At 39.9% G+C, this 21031-nt stretch overlaps 1 protein-coding gene across 10 annotated transcripts in view; it reads right to left on the reverse strand.

Moving 5' to 3' along the window:
- Window positions 1–21031, reverse strand: part of MAP7 (microtubule associated protein 7) — a 248084-nt gene that overhangs the window by 153251 nt on the left and 73802 nt on the right. The window lies entirely within an intron of this gene.

Here is a 21031-nt window from a genome sequence, read left to right on the forward strand (position 1 = left end):
TTTACCACATTGTGCCTTCCATTTCCCACTCCAGACTCAACCCATACATTTAATGTTCAGGATCCCAGGATTACAATAGAGATTATGATGATCACTTGCCTCCAAATGTAGGAGAAAAGGGACCAAGAGTCTAAAAAACCCTTCCAGCACAGAGATATTGTTACTGACTTAAAGCAATAACTTCACACCCTTTCCTCCCAAGTAAAATGAAAACAGTGAACAAACCAAAAAATGGGTTGAAAGTGTGAAGACTCTGACTTTGAAAGGCAGAATAAAAAATTTACTTTAATTCTAAGTGTCTTTAAGAACTGTGTATCAGAAATGGCTAGGAGGCACACCGCCAATATCATAGCCCTTTCTTTATGTTAGGAGACATTTTCTTATTTCATTGGGTTTTGTGTGTTTGTCTATGTTTCGGTTTTTATTGGGGGGGGAGAAGAAAAAGCATTTATTCAATGAATACTATGTGCCAAGCACTGTGATAAGTGCTTTACAAATACTATCTCATTTGATCTTCACAACAACCCTGGTGCTATTATTATCCCCATTTTACAGATAGGGAAACTAAGGCAGATAGTGGTTAAGTAACTTGCTTAGGATCACACAACTAGTAAGTGTCTGTGGTCAAACAAATATGAACTCAGGTCTTCCTGACTCAACACTCAGCACTCTATCCATTGTGCCACGCAGCTACAGTGGATATGATCTGTGATTTCAAAGAAAATTACCTTTACCAATGCAGAGAAGCACTTTCTCCTCAACTAAAGAGCTGCCTGTGATACTAAAAGGTTAAATGATTTGGCCCGGGTCACAGAGCCAGTATGTGTCAGAGGCAGGATTAAAATCATTGGCTCCAAGGCCAGCTGCCTACGTACTATTCTATGCTGTCTTGATATGTATGTTTTCAACAAATATAATTTTTTAAATATCCTAAATACTGGCTGGGGGTGTGGGTGGGGGGCAGGGGGAGAAAAAAACAAAAGGTACATTGTATTGACTGGGTGAATTAACTTTAGAATTGGAATCATCATAATAATATTCATTTACTCACTTCTCATAAAGTCTACACCGTACTGTTGGCAAGTGATTCTCTGAAAAACATAGATATCCTTCTACCAGAATGTGCCAGGAAGCCAGTCTTTCCCATAAAGTGAACCCACACTACCAGTAAATTCTCTCTCAATCTGGTCAGATGTATTAGATAAGTACTTTGTTGGAAATGAAATTTAGAGCTGAAACTAGACTGTCTTAGTAGAAGGCTGGCAATCAATTCTGCTGTAGTTTTTTAAAATGCTTTCAAATCTAAATCCATAATACTTTTCACAGATGTCAAAAATAGATATCAAATTCCATTAGTGAGTTCCATGAGTCTAATAAACACTAACCTTTTAAAAAATTTTTTGTTTTTTAACCCTAGTGAAGCAGACGACAGGATTTAAAACTGGAAGGGTTCATTTAGTTTCCTTCCACATCGCTCTTCATTTTATGTTTGTTTGTTTGTTTTTTGGGGTTTTTTTGCAGGGCAATGGGGGTTAAGTGACTTGCCCAGGGTCACACAGCTAGTAAGTGTCAAGTGTCTGAGGCCGGATTTGAACTCAGGTACTCCTGAATCCAGGGCCGGTGCATTATCCGCTGAGCCACCTAGCTGCCCCCTTACTCTTCATTTTATGGATGAGGAAACTACCACAATGGTTGTTCCACTTGTTAAAAGAAAGGGGGAAAAAGGAAGACGGGAAAAATATTCAGATCTCCCTATCACAAAAAAAATAATATATTACATCTTAGGTAAGGATCATTAGCAGTGGGAGTATACCTCGGAGAAGCAACCTACCCACCTATTGGAATAGAAAGATTGCCACATGGTAATGAGATCTCAGGTAGCTAGGTGGAGCAGTGGATAGAGTGCCAGGCCCAGAGACCTGAGCTCAAATCCAACCTCAGACATTTGCTTATTACCTGTGTGACCCTGGGCAAGTCACTTAACTTTTCTTGCCTTAGTTTCCTCTTCTGTCAAATGAGCTGGAGAAGGAAATGACAAATTGCGCCAGGATCATTGCCAAGAAAACCCAAAATGGGAGCACAAAGAGTCGGACAGAACTGAAAATGACTAAATGGTAATAAGAACAATGAGACCTCGGGCAAGTCACAAGGTTGTTGTGAGAATCAAATGAGATTATTTATAAAATTGCCTTTTCTATCTCTGCAGCCCTGTGTAAACGTAGTAGCAATGGAAATCACTGAGCATCTGAACAGGCCATGGTGTCTGAAATGGATCAGGTAAAACCTAGGGGATGAGGAGGTGACAGTGGAGTGGCTGATATCAAAGGGTTTTCTATCTAGCCTTTAACTTCTATAAATTATTATTAATTTACTTCTATAAATTAAAAGAACTTAAATCGTCTGTACATCAAATTCACTCACAGCAACCATATGGTAAGCATCTGTAGCTTTCCTCGGTTCTAAGTCTCATAGACAGAAGGAACGTGGACAAAAATAGCAATGTATGCTGCCGACTGCCCTAGTTTAGAACCATGAGGAAACAGCAGGCAAAATGGCACTGAAGTTTCTTCCATTTGGGCCCTGCTTTTGTTGAGAGTACAGGAAATCCAGCCTAGTGCTAAATATTTGCCAGTCTTAAGGATCACAAGTTGGCTAGCACAAATCTGGGTTTCTGGAACTACATCAGGATATGTCTGATAAAATCTGCCCCATGGGTCACACCTTATAACCGCAGGGGTGCAGGAGGGAGGGTGCTTATTTTGAGTAAGAAGTCTGGGCTGGTAAGCATTGCTAGGTGGCTCAAAGGATAGGACACCAGCCCTGGAGTAAGGAAGATGTGAGTGCAAATTCAGTCTCAGACACTATGTGACCCTGGGCAAGTCACCTAGCCCCAATTGCCTCAAAAAAAACAAAAAAAGAAAAAAAAAGTGTGGGCTGGAATCTTGGCTTTGCTACCAAATATCTGCATGACCTTAAGCAGATCATACAATTTTTCGGTTTCTTCATATTTATAATAAGAACAATAATACTATGCCTTCCTGCCTTCCCTTCCTTCTTCCAGGATTGCCTTAAGGATGAAATGAAGTCATTTGCATAATACTACAGGAAGAAGAGCACCAGTTCTGGAATTAGAGGGCCTGGGTTCAAATCCTGCTTCTGATGCTTATTTCCTATGTGACCTTGGACAACTTTCAGTATCCTCATATATACAATGATGGGATGGGATGGACATTTAGACCTAGGAGGTTCTCTCCAGCCCACTCATAATAATGGTGGTGATGATAATGATAGCTAGCATTTTAATAGCAGTTTCAAGGTTTAAAAAGTACTTTTCAAATATTTCATTTTATCCTCACAGCAACCCTGAGAGGTAGGAGCTCTAATGATCTCCATTTTACCTCTGTGGCAGACAGAAGTTAATACTAATAACTGGTAATAGAGCCCCTACTCTGTGCCCAGCACCGTGCTAAGCACTTGACAAATACCTAATTTGGTCCTCACAATGACATTGCTACATAGGTGCTATTGTTATCCCCACTTCACAGATGGCGAAAACTGAGGCAAACAGAGGTAACATAACTTGCCCAGAGTCGCACAGCCAGGTGGTATCTGTGGCCAGACTTGAATTTAGGTCTTCTGGACTCAAGGTCAAGTGCTCTATCCACTGTACCACCTACTTACCTCCATACTGGATCTCCATGATCCTATTGCAATTATTATTAACTCAGAGAGACCCAATTCCCCAAGGAAAATGGAGAACTCAGCATCATTACCGTGAGAAAAAGTTGTGTTAAACATCTGAACGCGTAGGATTCCTTAGCAGGCATGAAATCCAGCAACCCCAAAATCACTTGAAATTTACAAGGCAACACTGGTATGATGCACACACACACACAGAATAAAAGAGAAAAAACACACCTTCAAACTGGAAGGGAAGAGAAATTAGAGATAGCCAATTTATGTCAAGGCCAACTTCATTTTAGGGTTAGGAGGCAAAGTGTCAAGTATATAATATATGGGAGAGGAGTTTGGGGACTAAAGGAGCCAACTTCATTTTAGGGTTAGGAGGCAAAGTGTCAAGTATATAATATATGGGAGAGGAGTTTGGGGACTAAAGGAGCCAAGGAATGACACAGGAACCAAGTTTATTTTACATCAAACCAGGAAATCTTCATGGAAAAGATAAAATTTCAAGGCTTGTTTTTATTAAAGGGAGAGGAAAAGTACAGAGTTGGTGAAGGTTTCAAAATGAAAGGGATATGAGGAATCATTCCAGGTGCCCTCTGCTGAGCTGATGAGTAAGGGGGTGGCAGGGTTGAGATGGGAAGAGTGGTTATAGGATTTTTTTGGGTAATTTTAGAGTTCATCTATCCCTCCACCCTCATTTTACAGGTAAAGCAACTGAGGACTACAGAGTGCTTAAGCAAGATGTGACCAAGGTTTCAGACCAAGTGAGTAGCAGACTGCTTAAACCCAAGTCTTAAAATTCCAAATTCAATGCCCTTTCCAATACACTATGCCTTCTCTCCAACTAGAGCCAACACTCTTCCTGACAGGTGATGCAACCTATAAACCCATAAGATACTTTTTATGCTGGGGAACATTTGCTTCTTTACATTTTTCAAAGTTCAACTTTCCAAAGAAAGACTATTTTGGGTTTTGAGATATGAACTATGAGGCTTCTGAATGTCTAACCTGACAATAGAGTAAGAGACCTCAGTCTAACACCTGCCATGGATCCCACAGGAGAATGCTTACTAAGCTATAATCAAGATTAAGGAGCAAGCAAGGTGAGAAGATAGGCTGTAGGGGGCAGCTAGATGGTGCAATGGATAGAGCACTGGCCTTGGAGTCAAGAGGACCTGAGTTCAAATCTGGCCTCAGATACTTGACACTTGCTAGCTATGCAACCCTGGGCAAGTCACTTAACCCTCATTGTCCCACCCACCCACCAAACAAACAAACAAAACAAAACAAAACAAGATAGGCTGTGGCCTTTTAGGAGTGTTGGGCAGTGTGGGGAGGGGGCAAAGGGAGGGGGAAAAGCCCCAAACCAAGGAACATTTAGGAAAGATAAGGAGAAGGCACAGAAGTGAACTACAGTTAGAGAAGCTACAAGAAACTATGTGGAGTCAGAGGTGAGAAACAAAGACATCAGGAAAGACTCAGGAACCTGACAGGTACCAGGAATCAAGACAAACCAGGGTGAAGGGATAAAAAACTATCCAGATTCAGGTAAGATGGTGTTAGGGACCAGACATGAGGCACCAGTGTCCAGGAGACCTTCAAATCGAGCAACTCCTGGGGGCAGCTAGGTGGCACAGTGGATAAAGCACCGGCCCTGGATTCAGGAGTACCCGAGTTCAAATCTGGCCTCAGACACTTGACACTTACTAGCTGTGTGACCCTGGGCAAGTCACTTAACCCCCACTGCCCTGCAAAAAAAAAAAAATCGAGCAACTCCTATTTTAGGAGGGGATTATCATATGTTTCTTATGGAGGTGGGAGTAGATCTGGGTCAGGACCACCCCAGGGTGTGGAGATAGGAAAGGACAAGTCACAGGAAGAAAATAATTCCATTCCATAGACATTTTTGGGGGGTGGGGCAATGAGAGTTAAGTGACCTGCCCAGGGTCACACAGCTAGTGTCAAGTATTTAAGGTCAAATTTGAACTCAGGTCCTCCCGAATCCAGGGCCAGTGCTTTATCCACTGTGCCACCTACCTGCACCTTGATAGACATTTTAAAGCTTAAGCTGTGTCAAGAGTACTATAATAAATAACTTAATTCCATTGAAACAGAGATCGAATTGTTAGAAATGAGGGCAATCCTAAAAACAGATGTGGTGTATTGCACAGTCGAACTCTGAAGATAAGTGGATCATAGATTTAGAGATGGAAGATGGAAGGGAGCTTAGGGGTCATCTACTAGTCCAACCTCCCCATTTTCTAGATGAGAACACTGAGGCCCAAAGAAGAGAAGTGACTGCCTAGGTTCACACAGGTAGGAAGGTGGCAGGGTTGGAATTCGAAACTAGGTCCTTGGACTCCAAACCCACTGTTCTTTCCACAGTACCACACAGCCTCCACAATACTAATAGGTCACCTTTATATGGTGTTCAAATTCAACCGAGGTTCACATAGTCGTTGCCAGAGCACGAATTTCAAACCTGTTTTTTCCTTGACCCCAAGACCTAACACTCTTTCCAAAATGAGGTGGGTATTTTATATCTGAGCTACTGAGGTTGTCAAATCTGAGTGTCTCACATACGGCCACCACTGCCTCCAGAGGCTGGGATTTGGGTGGAGAGCTCTTCCCTGTCCCACACCCTTCTATGGCATCAACAATAATAGGGAAGATTCTGGGAGGAATGCAATGCCTATGTACAAATGACTGTGGCACGTACATTTCGGCCACATGCAGTGTTCTCTTAAGAAGCATGTGTGTTGTGGTCAAAACATCTGACTCTCTTAACAAAAAGCCGTCCTGTGGCAGAAGATGAGCCTGTGTATTATTCCACTGCTTTCTTACATTTTAAAAAATTGCAACATTTCACAGGGAGCCAAGAACTATAAGTACAATTTTATTTTCTAAATCACTTCAAAAATATTAAGCATCTTCCAGAAAATGTTCATACACCAGTCCTTCAGATTAGGAAAGCCCATATGCTGGGTGTGACATTTCATTTATATTTCAAGCCAACCTCCTTATTTGGAGAGAGTGACGACACTTTTGGCAGCCTTTTGAAAACACTCCTTCTCCCTCCCCTTTTGATATCAACAAATGTGGCAGAAGCAAAGCATGCACACATATAACCAAAAAGCTTTTTATGAAAATGACTGAGCACCCAGAAAAATGGTTCTCAATGACAAGAAATCATACTTTTTCTTTTCTTTTTTTAAATATAAAACTATATCCTTTCCTTCAACTGATCAACTATTTTAGTGTGTGCTTATCTAATGGTCAAATGATACTTGATAATATTGGATCTGTTCCCTGATCTACCTAAACTAGTCAATCAACAAGAATTTATTAAGTGTTTACTATGTGCCAAGCACTATGCTGAGTGTTTTACAATTTTTATTTCATTTGATCCTCATGAAAACCCTGGGAAGTAGATGCTATTATTAGTATTCCCTTTTTACAGTTGAGGAAACTGAAGTAGACAGAGGTTAAATGACTTGCCCAGGGCCACACAGCTAGGAAGTGACTGAGTCTGGATTTGAACTCAGGTCTTCCTGACATCAAGCCCAGTGCTCCATCTATAGTATCACCTAGCTGGCTCAATGTACAAAGTAAGTCCACAGAATTGGGGGAGAATCTAATAAGGGGAAAGATCAGGAAAAATCTCATGTAGGAGATACTGCCTGAAGAAAGCTAGGGCCTCTAAGTCAAAGATGTGAGGGAGAAGCTCATTATAGTTGTCATGGGGCGCAGAGCACCCCAGAATTTCTCTGGGGCACACCGAGGAATCTTCTCCTTGAGAAACTAAACCAGGACAGATAACGCCTAGAGGAACCAAATCGGACTGAGCTAGTTTGGGATTCCTACCCTTCATTCTGGTCTCCCTTATCCTGGGGAGATAAGTTTGGGTGTGGCTTCGGCCTTTGTGTTCTAAAGAGGGATCTGTAGCCACCCCTCACCCAATTCCTTTAGTCACTCCCAGTGGGGGATGGTCCTCCACTGCTCACCCAATTCCCCCAGCTACCACCAGTGGGGGATGGTCCTCTCTCACTAAAGGAACTTTTTACGGGCAGATGGTCCACCCCCATCAGTCCTCTATAAAAGTACCTTCCAGTCTCCTGTTCGAGGAGATTTGGTACCTCTGAGCCATGTGCTTTATGCCAAATCTCCCCATGAAAAGTCCAAGGATTTCTTTCATGGTTTCCCTCCCCCTACCCTTCCCTTCCCTTGGCCCCAAATAAACTATCACCTTATTCTAACTACGTTTTGTGTGCAAGAGGGTGTAATTCTTTAAAGAGGAATTCCCAAGAACCCCAACTCCCACCAACCTGTACCCATTTTCCCACCATATCATAGTTATGTCATAGGTAAGACAGCCAGTTTGGATGAAGAAGAGTACAGTGTGTGAAGGGGTATAATAAATTTAGAAAGATAGTCCAATCAATAAAATAGATAAACCAAGTGGTTAGTATAATTTTTTAAAAAGAGAAGAAAACCAAATTAACTAGTATAAAAAATGAAGAGTGAATATACCACTAAAGAAAATGAAATCAAAGCAGTTATAAGGAGTTATTTTGTCCAATTATATGCCAATGGGGCAGGTAGGTGGCGCAGTGGATAGAGTGCTGGCCCTGGAGTCAGAAGCACCAGATTTCAAATCCGGCCTCAGACACTTAACACTTACTAGCTGTGTGACCTTAGGCAAATCACTTAACCCCAATTGCCCCACAAAAAACAAAAACAAAACCAATTATATGCCAGTAAATTTAACAACTTAAGTGAAATGGAAGAATATTTTCAAAAATATGAACTTCCTAGATTAGCAGAAGAAGAAATAGAATATCTAAATAGACCTATTTTAAATAGAAAAAGAAACTGGACAGGCCATAAAGGAGCTTCCTAAGAAAAAAGCACCAGGACCAGACAGATTTACAAGCAAATACTAGCAAATATTTAAAGAACAACTAATTCCAATATTAAATAAATTATTTGGAATTATAGGCAAAGAAGGGATGCTACCAAACTCCTTTTATGAAATAAATATGACACTGATATCAAAACCAGGAAAAGCTAAATTATGAAGGAAGGGCTTTAAATGCCAAAGAGAACAGCTTATATTTCTGTCTTAGAGGCAAATGGGAACATAAGAGATTCTTGAGAAGAAGTGTGGTATGGTAAGACTTATGCTTCAGAAATTATACTTTGACAGCTGTGTAGAAGAAGGATTAGGAAGGGGAAGGACTGTAGACCAATGAGAAGATTGTTAACAAGAGAAGGAGCAAGAAGTTATTTTAGGCTGAACTAGAGTGGTTGTGATAACCTCCAACATTTTACCATTAGGATTCCATTATTTATTGGATATTCCATTATTGACTTATTTTATTACAATTCTGAACAAATAAAGGTGAGGCTGTGTGGACTCACTTGTGAATGCATTTTCTCATTGGCTCACTTTTTTTTTTTTTTTTAGTGAGGCAATTGGGGTTAAGTGACTTGCCCAGGGTCACACAGCTAGTAAGTGTTAAGTGTCTGAGGCTGGATTTGAACTCAGGTACTCCTGACTCCAGGGCCGGTGCTCTATCCACCGAGCCACCTAGCTGCCCCCATTGGCTCACTTTTTAAAAATAAAGCACTGGCCTTGGGATCCAATAAATAGTAGCAATTTTTTTCTAGCTCTAAAGAAAAGTCACACACACACACACACACACAGAGGCAGGACTCTAACCGTCAAAGCCTCAAAATCACAAGTGTTAATTGCTAGTTCAATAATTGTTATTTAGCTTTAATTTAAAAACAGTAACAGAGTAAGCAACCCAAAGTGCTAAGAATAGAAAAGTACTTTGAAGATTAAAGGACACCCACTTAAAGCCCCAAGAGCTTTTCTTAAGTAGCTAGGAGAAAAGCTAATAATGATTATTCAGATATCTGAACCGGAAGTATCCAAGGAAACACTATTAATAGGTCCATGCATTTTCTATGATAAAGGAGTATTCAATAGTTGCAGTAAGAGACAACACTTGATTAACACGTCCATGAGTGAACCTGCTGGGAATTATGTACCTTTATAAGGAAACTGGACAACAAGGCAAACAAAACATTAAAAGATCTCCAACAATTATGCAAAGCAACATTGGCCTGTACCACCTGCTTCAATGGTAAAGTTCCTGCTAAATTAGGTGTGGCCCAGATTTCCTACAATAAAAATATCTATGTAAATAACTTCTGTAGGTGTCTAGCTTAAGGAAAATACTAGTCCTGGGCAAAACGGAGGAGAGAGCAAAAATCCTCTGGCTTCCCATTCTGGCTTTTTCCCTCTCTCTGCCCTCTTGGCAATGACTTCTTACTGCACTCTGGCACTCACTTCTGCTTTCTTTTCTTGATAAACTGCTTCCCTCACTAAAAGAGGAAAGGATCTGAGATCACATATTGGTCATTTTTATTGATTGACTGGATCACAGATCTAGAGTTAGAAGGCACCTTAGAAGCCATTCAAATTTTTTTTGGGGGGTGAGACAATTGGGGTTAAATGACTTGCCCAGGGTCACACAGCTAGTAAGTGTCAAGTGTCTGAGGCCGCATTTGAACTCAGGTCCTCCTGAATCCAGGGCCAGCACTTTATCCACTGCACCACCTAGGTGCCCCCAGAAGCCGTTCAATTTAACTCTTTCATTTCAGATAGGTGTCTGAGGCCGGATTTGAACTCAGGTACTCCTGAATCCAGGGCCGGTGCTTTAACCACTGTGCCATCTAGCTGCCCCAGCCTCAATACTTTTTACAAATGAGTTTTACTATTTATATCACTTAAAGTAGCCTCAACCATCTTGTCTCTAAATGTAGAATAAAAGGATTTTTAGAAAGGAGTAACCAGGTGGATAAATGTGCTGGAGTTTGTTTTGTTTTGCTTTGTTGGGGAGGGGGCGGCGCAAGAGGGAGGACAGTGGAATCCTGATACCACACCAGTGCTACCTTAAAGCTGGCCTTGAATGTAAAACTAACTTAATCTCTCCGGAGGAGGTGAGGATGGTAGGAAGCATAGAAAAAGGCTAAGGGAGGAGGAAGGGGTGTGTGTGTGTGTGTGTGTGTGTGTGTGTGTGTCTGTGAAGAAAGTATAGAAGACACTGTCCAAGTTCTTAATTAGAGGATGGTTCTTTACTTGCTGGGGAAGAGTATACTACAGCCTGGCCCACCCTTACTAGCTTCTGAGTTCCTGGAGTCCACTTTGACTATTATAAGCATATCTGGTTGGTTGTTGACCCCCTAACCTCACTCCTGCCTCTCTTCACCAGGTATAGGTCATTTTCCCCAACCTGCAACCTGAAATCAGTCCCTTTTTTTTCCTGCTCTACAGACTCCCAAATAAACTATAATACTTTTTTAACATAGCTGGCATTTTAGTTAGTATTTCATGATATTTTCCTACCCCAACCCTCTTTTCCTGATATTTAGAAACATAATTCTATACCACCTTCTATTTCTACTAACGAAACCTCCAAGTGAATTGCTGGAATACATCCATACATCCTCTGTATTAACCAAGACACTAGTATAAATTATTTTTTATCAAATCGTATTTCTAATACGTATGCTCAAGAAGCTATACTATAAATGTCTCTATCTACACATTCATCATTCAAACATAATTCTTATACTTCACATTTTAGCCTAACCAGCCAATGATTTCAAGTGCCAAGACAGCCTTTTTACACAAAGAAACTAGACAGTCAACAAGAAGCTTGTTACTTTGACAATGCTGTTCATGACTGGTGACCTAGATTCCACACCTCGAGAAATCTGGACCAAATCTATTAAAATGACAGCGCCAGACAGGTTTATCATAACTACTGTTACAAGCTAGGGACAACCGTGGCTCATCCAACAACAGAGATGATAGAAAACAACCATGGTGAGCAAGCTCATATGTTTCAATTAAAGCAGGAAGCCAGATTGCTGGACTTATACAAGATTAGCATTTAATCAGTAAGCCAAAAACAAAACATGAAGGCTAGGTCTAATGAGAGTAGCATTTCTCTATTTTCTTTTCCCAGAACCATTCTTCATTTTTTATGTGAATTTAACAATCTTAGGAAGATGTAAATTGAAAACTCTAGATGCAAGTCTTTAAATTGCCTATAGAATGAACATAGTATAAGGGTACTCACTGTAATTTTCCCCGTATTACCTATTTCCCAGGCCTTTCACATCCTGACCTGGATGAAGGGAAATCATGCCAAATGTTGACCAATTCAACTGTTCATGAACTTAGCAGGTACCCAATAAGCATATCTGAGCAAGGTACTAAAGAGACACACAAGAAATGAGACAAGGTCCCTGGGAGTTTATAATCCAGCAGAGGAGAGAAGACATCATTATTAATGGAAGCATTTAATTCTCCTTAGAGCCCCTTTTATGTCCAGTACTCATTACTGTTTACACACTAAGAATTATAAGGAGGGCCTTCAAAAACACTAAGAAGCTGCCAGATAACTATATCTTTGACCTATGGCTGAAAGTGGAAGCCACAACGCTGTTGAGTGCAACTAAACCAGATTAAAATGTAATTGGAAAATGTTTAACAAAGTAAGTAAAATAAAGATAAATAATTTTAATATGTGTTTTTCTAAGGCTGTATGGTTTAGTGACCCCTGTTTCTTTCTGAGTTTGGTACCACTGGCCTAAAGCACCCACACTCTAGCATCCCATTGTGAACTGCTGGGATCCTACTGCCCCTTTAAATTGTCCTGCTTATGGAAGAGACAGCTTAAGAAATTAGGAAAACCTGTGCCCTTAAAAAAAAAAGCATCACTGGTGACCTACTTAACAGAACACTAGACAGGATGTTGGAGAGCTCAATTCTAATCTGAGTTACACTAACTCTCCTTCCATGTGACCTTGGGGAAAGTCAGGCATAGAGAAATTTAACTAAGTTTGTTCATTTGAAAAATGGGGAAATCATTCTCATAACTCATGGATATTGGCAAAAGGGTGGGGGAAGGGGTATAAACCACAAGACTAATAATGAAGTGTAGGACAACCTAGGATCATTGTATAAAGTGTTAAAAGGAAGTCTAGGAATTATGAAGGGCACAATATGAAGGAAAGTGAGGGGGGAAAAAACCCATCATGCATCTTAATCTTGCTAGAGGCACCCAAGAAATTACCCTGACAATCGGAGTAAATGATACCTTTGTGCAATATGTTTTTGCAGGTCGAACAGAAATAGTGGCACATGTATAATAGCTGCTCAGAGCACTGTCAAATAAATCACTATTTATCTGAGGTCTGCTTCCGAGGAAATATTCTGAGTTTCTAGGCCAGGCAACTGAAAGAGTCCACTGCACTATGCCGCCATAATTCTAGTTTATAAAAGTAATTGATCTTGATGTCTTCTCTATTGGAAGGCTGAAAATGAACAAAGAAATCTGACTTGAATGACATCACACAGGACTGGTAATATTACTGTGCTTGGGTGTGTCCAAGGAGCGCACCCCATTGAAGTTCCTGGGGTCAGAGGATTAGTCTAAACCTGCCCGTTTTATACAGGAGGAAAGTAAAGACAAGAGAAGGAAAGTGATTTTCTCAAAGTGACAGAAGAGGTCCTGACTCTAAATCAAATTCTCTTTCCACTATATCTAAAAAAAAATTTTTTATTAGTTTATTTGGAAAAGAAACATGGAAGGAACCTTTGGCAGGAAAACTTGAGCTTTGTTGTGATTTTTTTCCCCTCAAGAGAATTCTATAACTGTTTTCAAGAAAGGTTCCTTTGCAAAATGATGACTGTGCAACACCTCAGATTCTCCCCATGCTTGCCTACTAAAACCTCAGTAGTGAATGTCACCCTCTGCTACCTAGGCTACAGATTGCTTCTGCAAAACCTGAAGCACATGGGACAGACAGACTGGAGGCAGGAGTATAACTGGTCCTTTGATTATCTAGCTCAAAATTCTTATTCTCCCCACATGCCTAAGATGACATTTAATTCCATTGATATTCTAAAAGGTTTGATCGCCAGCTTTTTGGAATGGCAACAAACTATCAGTTGCTGAATTGCAAGGCATATGCTCATCTTCTTAAAAAAAATTTTTTTAAAGCAAATAAAATTTGATTTAAAGTATTTGGGAGAGGAAAGATGTAAGAACACCCCTTCAGGTCAATAGAGTCAAACCTGTTATAGTTGTTCAGTTGTGTTCAACTCTTCATGACCACATTTGGGGTTTTCTTGGCAGAGATACTGGAGTGGTTTGTCACTTCCTTCTCCAGCTCCTTTAACAGATGAGGAAACTGAGGCAAATGGGGTTAAGTGACTTGCCCAGGGTCACTCAGGTCTTCCTGACTCCAGGGCCAGCACTCTATCCACTGTGCCACTTAGCCTCCCTGATGGAGTCAACTCTCTAGGAATATCCAAAACAGGGCAGAAGATCCTATAACATGGAAGCAAGCTGCAAAATAAGCCTTTACTGGTACCATAAAAGGACGGCAGCAACAATGGCTGAATCATCTGGCATGATAAAATAACAACAATGATAAATGATATTTGTTTAGTATATTAAAATTTGCAGAGGGCTTTATAGACAAAATCCCAATCAATAGACTTGGAAGCTAAATATGGGGGTGAATAGTATTGACTTGGACTCAGGAAGATCTGAACTCAAAATCCTACTTTGGATTACTGCTGGCTAGCTGACTTGACAAGTCTCAATTCTTTTCTCAGCCTCAGTTTCCTCATCTTCAGAAAGGGGATAATAATATCACCTACCTTACCAGGTGGTTGTGGGAATCAAATAAGATATCACATGTAAAGTGCTTTACAAATTTAAAAGCACTATTTAAATGCTAAGCTATCATTATAGGCTATTGGAGGCAATTCATAAGCCTGAACCCGAGTTAGGGATTTGATTTCACAATACATTTGCAAAAATTAACAACTGATTCTTTTTTCACCATAAACATCTATTGAAATGCTATAGTCAGTTACAGGTTATTTTAGCACAAAGCTTTTTAATTGTTTTGTCCTAAGGGGATGAGGAAATGGTTTTCTGAGGAAAACTTATTTAAGGCCAGTACTGGGAGATCCATCATTAAGACAGTGTAATCATTATTACTAATCTGAAAGCTTTTGGGAAAGCCTATTCCCTGCATTCCCTTATGCTATAGTCATGTTTATGAGACAGAAAGCATTATCATAGAGATAGGAGACAGACAAGATAGAAAATGAGTCACCATGAAAAAAGAGATGTCTATATCCCAAAGAGTAGGAGTAAGCAAGAAAATCTGAGTTGACAGCCTCCTGCTTCCTTTAGTTTAAGACACAAAAACACCATACATTGAATTTACAATGGTTTAGAGTGCTGGTGGGTCAAATGCTGCTCTCCACCTGTTTTTGTACAGGCCTGTGAGCTAAGATTTTTTTTTACATTAAAAAAAATAAAGTTTTATTTTATTTTAAAATGTGAAAATCATTCTTAGCTCCTGGGCTGTAGAAAAACAGGCTGGCAGATCAGATTGGCCTTGGAGCCATAAAATAGACCTCTTGGATGGAGGGAAGGGAGGGGGAAAATCCTTCTACAGCTAAGCTAGTCCTAGACACTATTTACATACAGCCCCACAGGCTGTTTCAGAATGGAAAGCCTAATTAAAAATCTGTAACCATTTCATTCAACCTTCAAATCTGCACTGACCTGTCTACATTTATCAACATCATTCCAAATTCTCCCTAGCTACACCTTCTTCCTGCTACTGCTCAATAAATTTCTAAGCTAAGAAAATACAAACATTGGCCTTCTACCCCTGTTCCATACTGAAACAAAAAAAAGGAAAGAAGGAAGGAAGGAAGGAAGGAAGGAAGAAAGGAAGGAGAGACAGAGTCAATAACGTTATATAGGACCATTCCTTGACTTTCTCTAGACAATGGACATAAGTATACACACGCTTATGTTTATGATTGGTATATAAAAATGAGTATATGTATATATCCATATTTGTAAATATACACCACATAGGCACAATTGCTATTCCCTAGAGATTAAAGTTAAGCACTTCAGTTTCCCAAGGGTTACATACCAATTGTATAAAAGAAGAGGTCTATTAGTATATGTACATCTAAGTACATCTTATAAAGATGCATCTAAAAGTCAAAAGTCTGGGTACAATAGATGTATTCAAGGTTTACAGTTTTATCCTTAAAGATGATCTTGATTTTTTTTTTCTTGGAGCAAGTCTCACCTATGAGGAACATCTCTGGTATACATCAGGAAGGCACTGAAGTAGGAGGAAGGTGAGGGTTACAAAAAATATTAATAATACACATCTGAGTCCTGTAAGTGAGAGCTGTTCGGAAAGTCTTGAATCACAGAGGACTTGGTTTTTGGGTTTTTTTGCGGGGCAGTAAGGGTTAAGTGACTTGCCCAGGGTCACACAGCTAGTGTCAAGTGTCTGAGACTGGATCTGAACTCAGGTCCTCCTGAATCCAGGGCTGGTGCTTTATCCACTGCGCCACCTAGCTGCCCCCTAGAGGACTTGTTTTAAGAAATTGGATTTAAGATGGAAAAAACTAACAAAATGCTGAATTATAATATTATTCCTTATAATCTTAGACTCCTAATCACCACATTTCCAAATTAAAAGATATTTTGTGGACAGACCAACACAAAATATTGACTGAGAGTCCTCCTGTCACATGAATCAATTGGATTCATTCATATTCCACTCCTAATAAATTCATGGCTCTTGGAAAAAAATGGCCTTTGAGCCATTTTGTTGTTGGGATATGTGACTTATACCCTAGCAGGGCAACATCCTTGATATTTGCTTGGGTGGAACATGGGAGCATCTCACTCATGTCAGTGGCGCTTAATTCCTTCTGTGGCTAAAAAGTTAGTAGAAGGCTGAGTGCTCACACAGAAAAAGTCAGCAAACCCTGATCCCCATGAGTCACTAAAATAATAAAGGAATAGGACATGTGCCATGCCACAACTCCATGGACTTAACAACTCAAAAATCACTGGGGGAGGGGGTAAATGCTTTGTATGCCCAGTGATGTTTGTTTCTCAACACCACTGTAAAACAAACATGTACACATATGTAAATGTGTCTATTACAGGCAGGAAGCTAGGGGGCACAGTGGATAGAATGCCACTCCTGGAGTCAGGAAGACCTGAATTCAAATCTGATCCTAAACACTTATTAGCTATGTGACCCTGGGCAAGTCTCTTAAACCCATTTGCTTCAGTTTCCTCATCTGTAAAATGAGCTGAAAAGGACAGGGCAAACTACACCAGCAACAACTGAACAACAACAATATTACAGGCACAGGAGAGAGGCTGCATGCGATAAGTGGACAGAGATCTAAGTTTCAGAGTGGGGTAGATCCAAATTGAAGTCCCACCTCAGACACACTGGGCTGTTTGACTAAGGCAAGCCACTAAATAACTTAGTCCCCTGGGGAACTCTCCTAGTCTATAAATTTCAGAGATGTCAATCTGCAGCAAGAAAGGACATTTCTCACTGGGAGCTCCCCAGTATCAATGAAATCACCTAGGTCCAGTTAAAAATTTAAAAACAAAACAAGTCGGGGCAGCTAGGTGGCGCAGTGGATAGAGCACTGGCCCTGGAATCAGGAGTACCTGAGTTCAAATCCGGTCTCAGACACTTAACACTAGCTGTGTGACCCTGGGCAAGTCACTTAACCCCAATTGCCTCACTAAAAAAAAAAAAAGTATGTTTAAAAACAAGACACCCAACAACTACACGTATACATTTTAACACACTAATAATGCTTCTACAAAAATTGCTGTCAGAATTTAACATTCATTATCCTCAGTCTAGGTGATCAAGTTCTTCAGTGATTCCAATTCATTATTCCTATTAACATAAAGCTGCAGAAAGAAAAGCATTACATTTTGTCGTTATTAGTTGCTTCAGTCACATCTAACTCTGTGATCCCACTTCAGGTTTTTTCTTGGCAAAAATACTGGAGTGGTTTGCCATTTCCTTCTCCAGCTCATTTGACAGATGAGGAAACTGAGGCAAACAAGGTTGTGTTCCCAGAGTCACACAACCAGTGTCTGAGGCTGGATTTGAACTCAGGAAGATGAGTCATCCTGATTACAAGTCCAGTGCTCTATCCACTAGGCCACCTAGCTGCCCTCAGGTCTTTCATATTCTAGATTTCAAGCTGTTCACAATCATTTGGTTTCAGGTAATGGTTATCTTGTGGAATCGATCATTAAACAAACTTAGAAGCTAATTTTCTTAGTTATTTGCATTGTACCAGTACAAGATCCCAATTGATGGCATGTAGCACACAGCATACATACTCACAGCTTTAGCTATAATAAGACAGGAGGGAATTCCTCAGAAGACAGACTTAACTTCAGAAACCTGTGAATGAAAAGTGCTGATTTACTTTGGTAGTCCTGAGTTACCAAATTCATAACAACCTGCCAGTCAGCTGTTACAATTCTTAAAATTCTCTCATCCTTTTTTCCTTTCCTCTTCCTCCCAAACACCCCACACCCTCCACTTTTCTATACTTAAAGGAGATAACAATTTTTAAAAACAATTCGCCACTTCAAAATTTGTTTCTCTAATCCTTTCCAAACTGAATTAAAGTTAAAACAGTTTCTGTTAGGAGGTGGCATATTGGATAGAGTGCCTAGACTAGAGTCAGGAAGACTCTAATCTCAAAGGCTTACTAGCTGTGTGGCCCTGGGCAAGTCACTTAACCTTGTTTGCTCAGTTTCCTCATCTGGAAAATGTGGTGCAGAAGGAAATGGTAAAAACACTCCAATATCTTTCCCAAGAAAACCCCAAATGAGGTGAGATGAAGGGTCAGACATGATTGAAAATAACTGAACAACAAATCACCAGTACTGAGTTGATTTCAATATTTTATTAGAGAAAAATTTGAACAGTCTTTTATTTTTTATACCTGCCTTGACTTTTTTCAGGTACTTAGGGATTGTAGGGTCCTCTTTAATTAGACATTAAAAGGATGCTTGATTATGCAGACCATTGAACACCAGAAGAGACTATGAAGGATGCTTGATACCTTCAGAATTGGCACTGAAAATGGATAGTGTACCTCTTAAAGGAAAGTAGACAGGATTCTGCAAGCAATACAGAGTTAAAGGAATGGAAAAATTTTGCTGCCAGGTTTGGGGAAAGCAAAGAAAACCTGATATGTGGATAAAGAAAGTCAAATCAATCCCAATATTGTTGATATCACCTTAAACAATTCAGATCAAAGATCTTCAGTCAGGGTTAAGTAAATTATGTCCATCTTTCAACTTTGCTGTTAACCCTTTCCATTCCAAGCTCTGTACTGTATGATCTCTACTTTTTCCCCAGTTCAAAAACTTGTCACTCTTATCAAAAGAAAAAAAAAGACTATATAAAAAGAGTAAATATTTTCAAATTATTTTTTCTGAGCTTTAGTTTTCTCATCTGTGAAATGGAAAATTCAGGCTAGATCCTGAAAGCTCTTTCTAACTTAAATCCTTTTATCTTATTCCAAAAGATTTTAACAGAAGGGTCCTTATGTTAGGCCTCTCTCCATCACTCATGACTGTGAATGTGGCTGTGCCTTGCACTAAGCTTCTTTCCAGCTAAGTTTTCTCCTCAACTCCCCTTTCAAGGGAGCTTAATACCAAATTTTTTAAACTTTTCCCTCTAAATTAGCCTCTAACCCCTGTATAAGATTTGTGCATTCAAGAATCCATCCAGGTACTTCATGTGGTGGCACTGCAATCCTTGCTACTGGGGGAGATTGAGGTTGACAGGCTGTTTAAGCTTGGGAATTCTGAGCTGCAGTGCTCTAAGCCAATCAGGTCTTCACATTCAGGTCAGGATTAATATGCCTCCTGCTTCCTTCAAGTCCCAGACAGAATCTTACCTTCTACAAGAAGTCTTTCTTGATCTGCCTTAATGCTAGCGCCTTCCCTCTGTTGATTATTTCCAATTTATCCTGGATATAGTTTGTTTGTATGTAGCTGTTTGCATGTTGCATCCCCCAATAACCTGTGAGCTCCTTGAGAGCAGGGGCTATCTTTGTAGTCTCAGCTCTTGGCACAGTGCCTGGCACATAGTAGGCACTTATTGACTGACTGACCAATCCCCTGGGAATGGAAGGTCATCAGGTTATCTAAGAGAGAATAAATTTGCCCAGGTTGGAAAAAAGAGCAAGGCAAAGAATCAGAAGTGGAACCTGGCACTGGAGTAGCCCCTGTACCTCCCACTTGGTCAAGATAGGGAGAGATCAAGAGTCTTTAAAAAGTATGTCTGTGTGCATGTGTGTGTGTGTGTGTGTGTGTGTATACACATACACACACATATACACATATATTGGTGTATAAATACATACACACAGATATATGAACACATACATACATATATATGTATATATGTGTATACCTATATCTGATCATAGACCAAAGGTGCCATAAGATTTTTTAAAAAAATTTTATTAGATTTATTTTTTTAAACTACCATTATCCTTAAGGAAACATTTCATAAAGCATCCACTAAATAAAATTTTCCCCCTCTCATTTCCAGTGCTAGAAATATCCTTTAAAAACCAGTCAGTCCTATAATATTACTGCTGCTACTTCTAATTGCTTTAAGCTGGTAGTATACATCAGGGATTTGAGTGAAAAGGGAACTAATTTCAACATGACTAAATGGTTTTTGATAAGGAATATTTCCAGTAGTGACTCCCAAGTCTAAAAATATTTCCCCAGGTTCTTTTTTTTTTTTTAAGAAAAGAAAGAAGAGAATAAAATTCTGGTTGAGGTATACAATGATTAGGTAAAATGAACCACTTCAGCCTCTTTATACATTGAGACAGTTGACCATGTCTCTGAGGCTTGCTCACTCAGCTTTCTCTCCATCTCCCCAAAGGCTATCCCTAGTATCCAAAGACATAGACCAGTATTCAAAGGTTCGTGTTTAATAGATGACTTTTAGAAAGGCCGTAGAACTGGCAGCTGAAGGAGTCACATGACTCAAAATTTATCTGAGATGAGGATCAAAACTCAACATTGGGAAACTGGGAAATGGAAGCCATGGATGAAAATATTGCCCCTCCCTCCCTCCCCTACAGCCTCTCTTCTCCATTCCAGTGGTCTTAAAGGCTGGCTTCTTTCCTGAGTCGGAGACTCATCTTGATCTTTAGCTATTCTAACCCATACAATTAATTTCCATATTCAAACGATCAGCACCAGAACAGTTATTAGGACCAGGATCTGGATTTTTATCTTGGAACAGAAAACCAAGAGAACAACTAGACCACGACATGGTTTATCTAGCACTTTATTAAACTATAGCTTTTGTAAATTGCCAAGATGGAAAAAAA

Source organism: Dromiciops gliroides, chromosome 4 (genome assembly GCF_019393635.1).
Source record: "Dromiciops gliroides isolate mDroGli1 chromosome 4, mDroGli1.pri, whole genome shotgun sequence".
NCBI classification, from domain to species: Eukaryota; Metazoa; Chordata; class Mammalia; order Microbiotheria; family Microbiotheriidae; genus Dromiciops; species Dromiciops gliroides.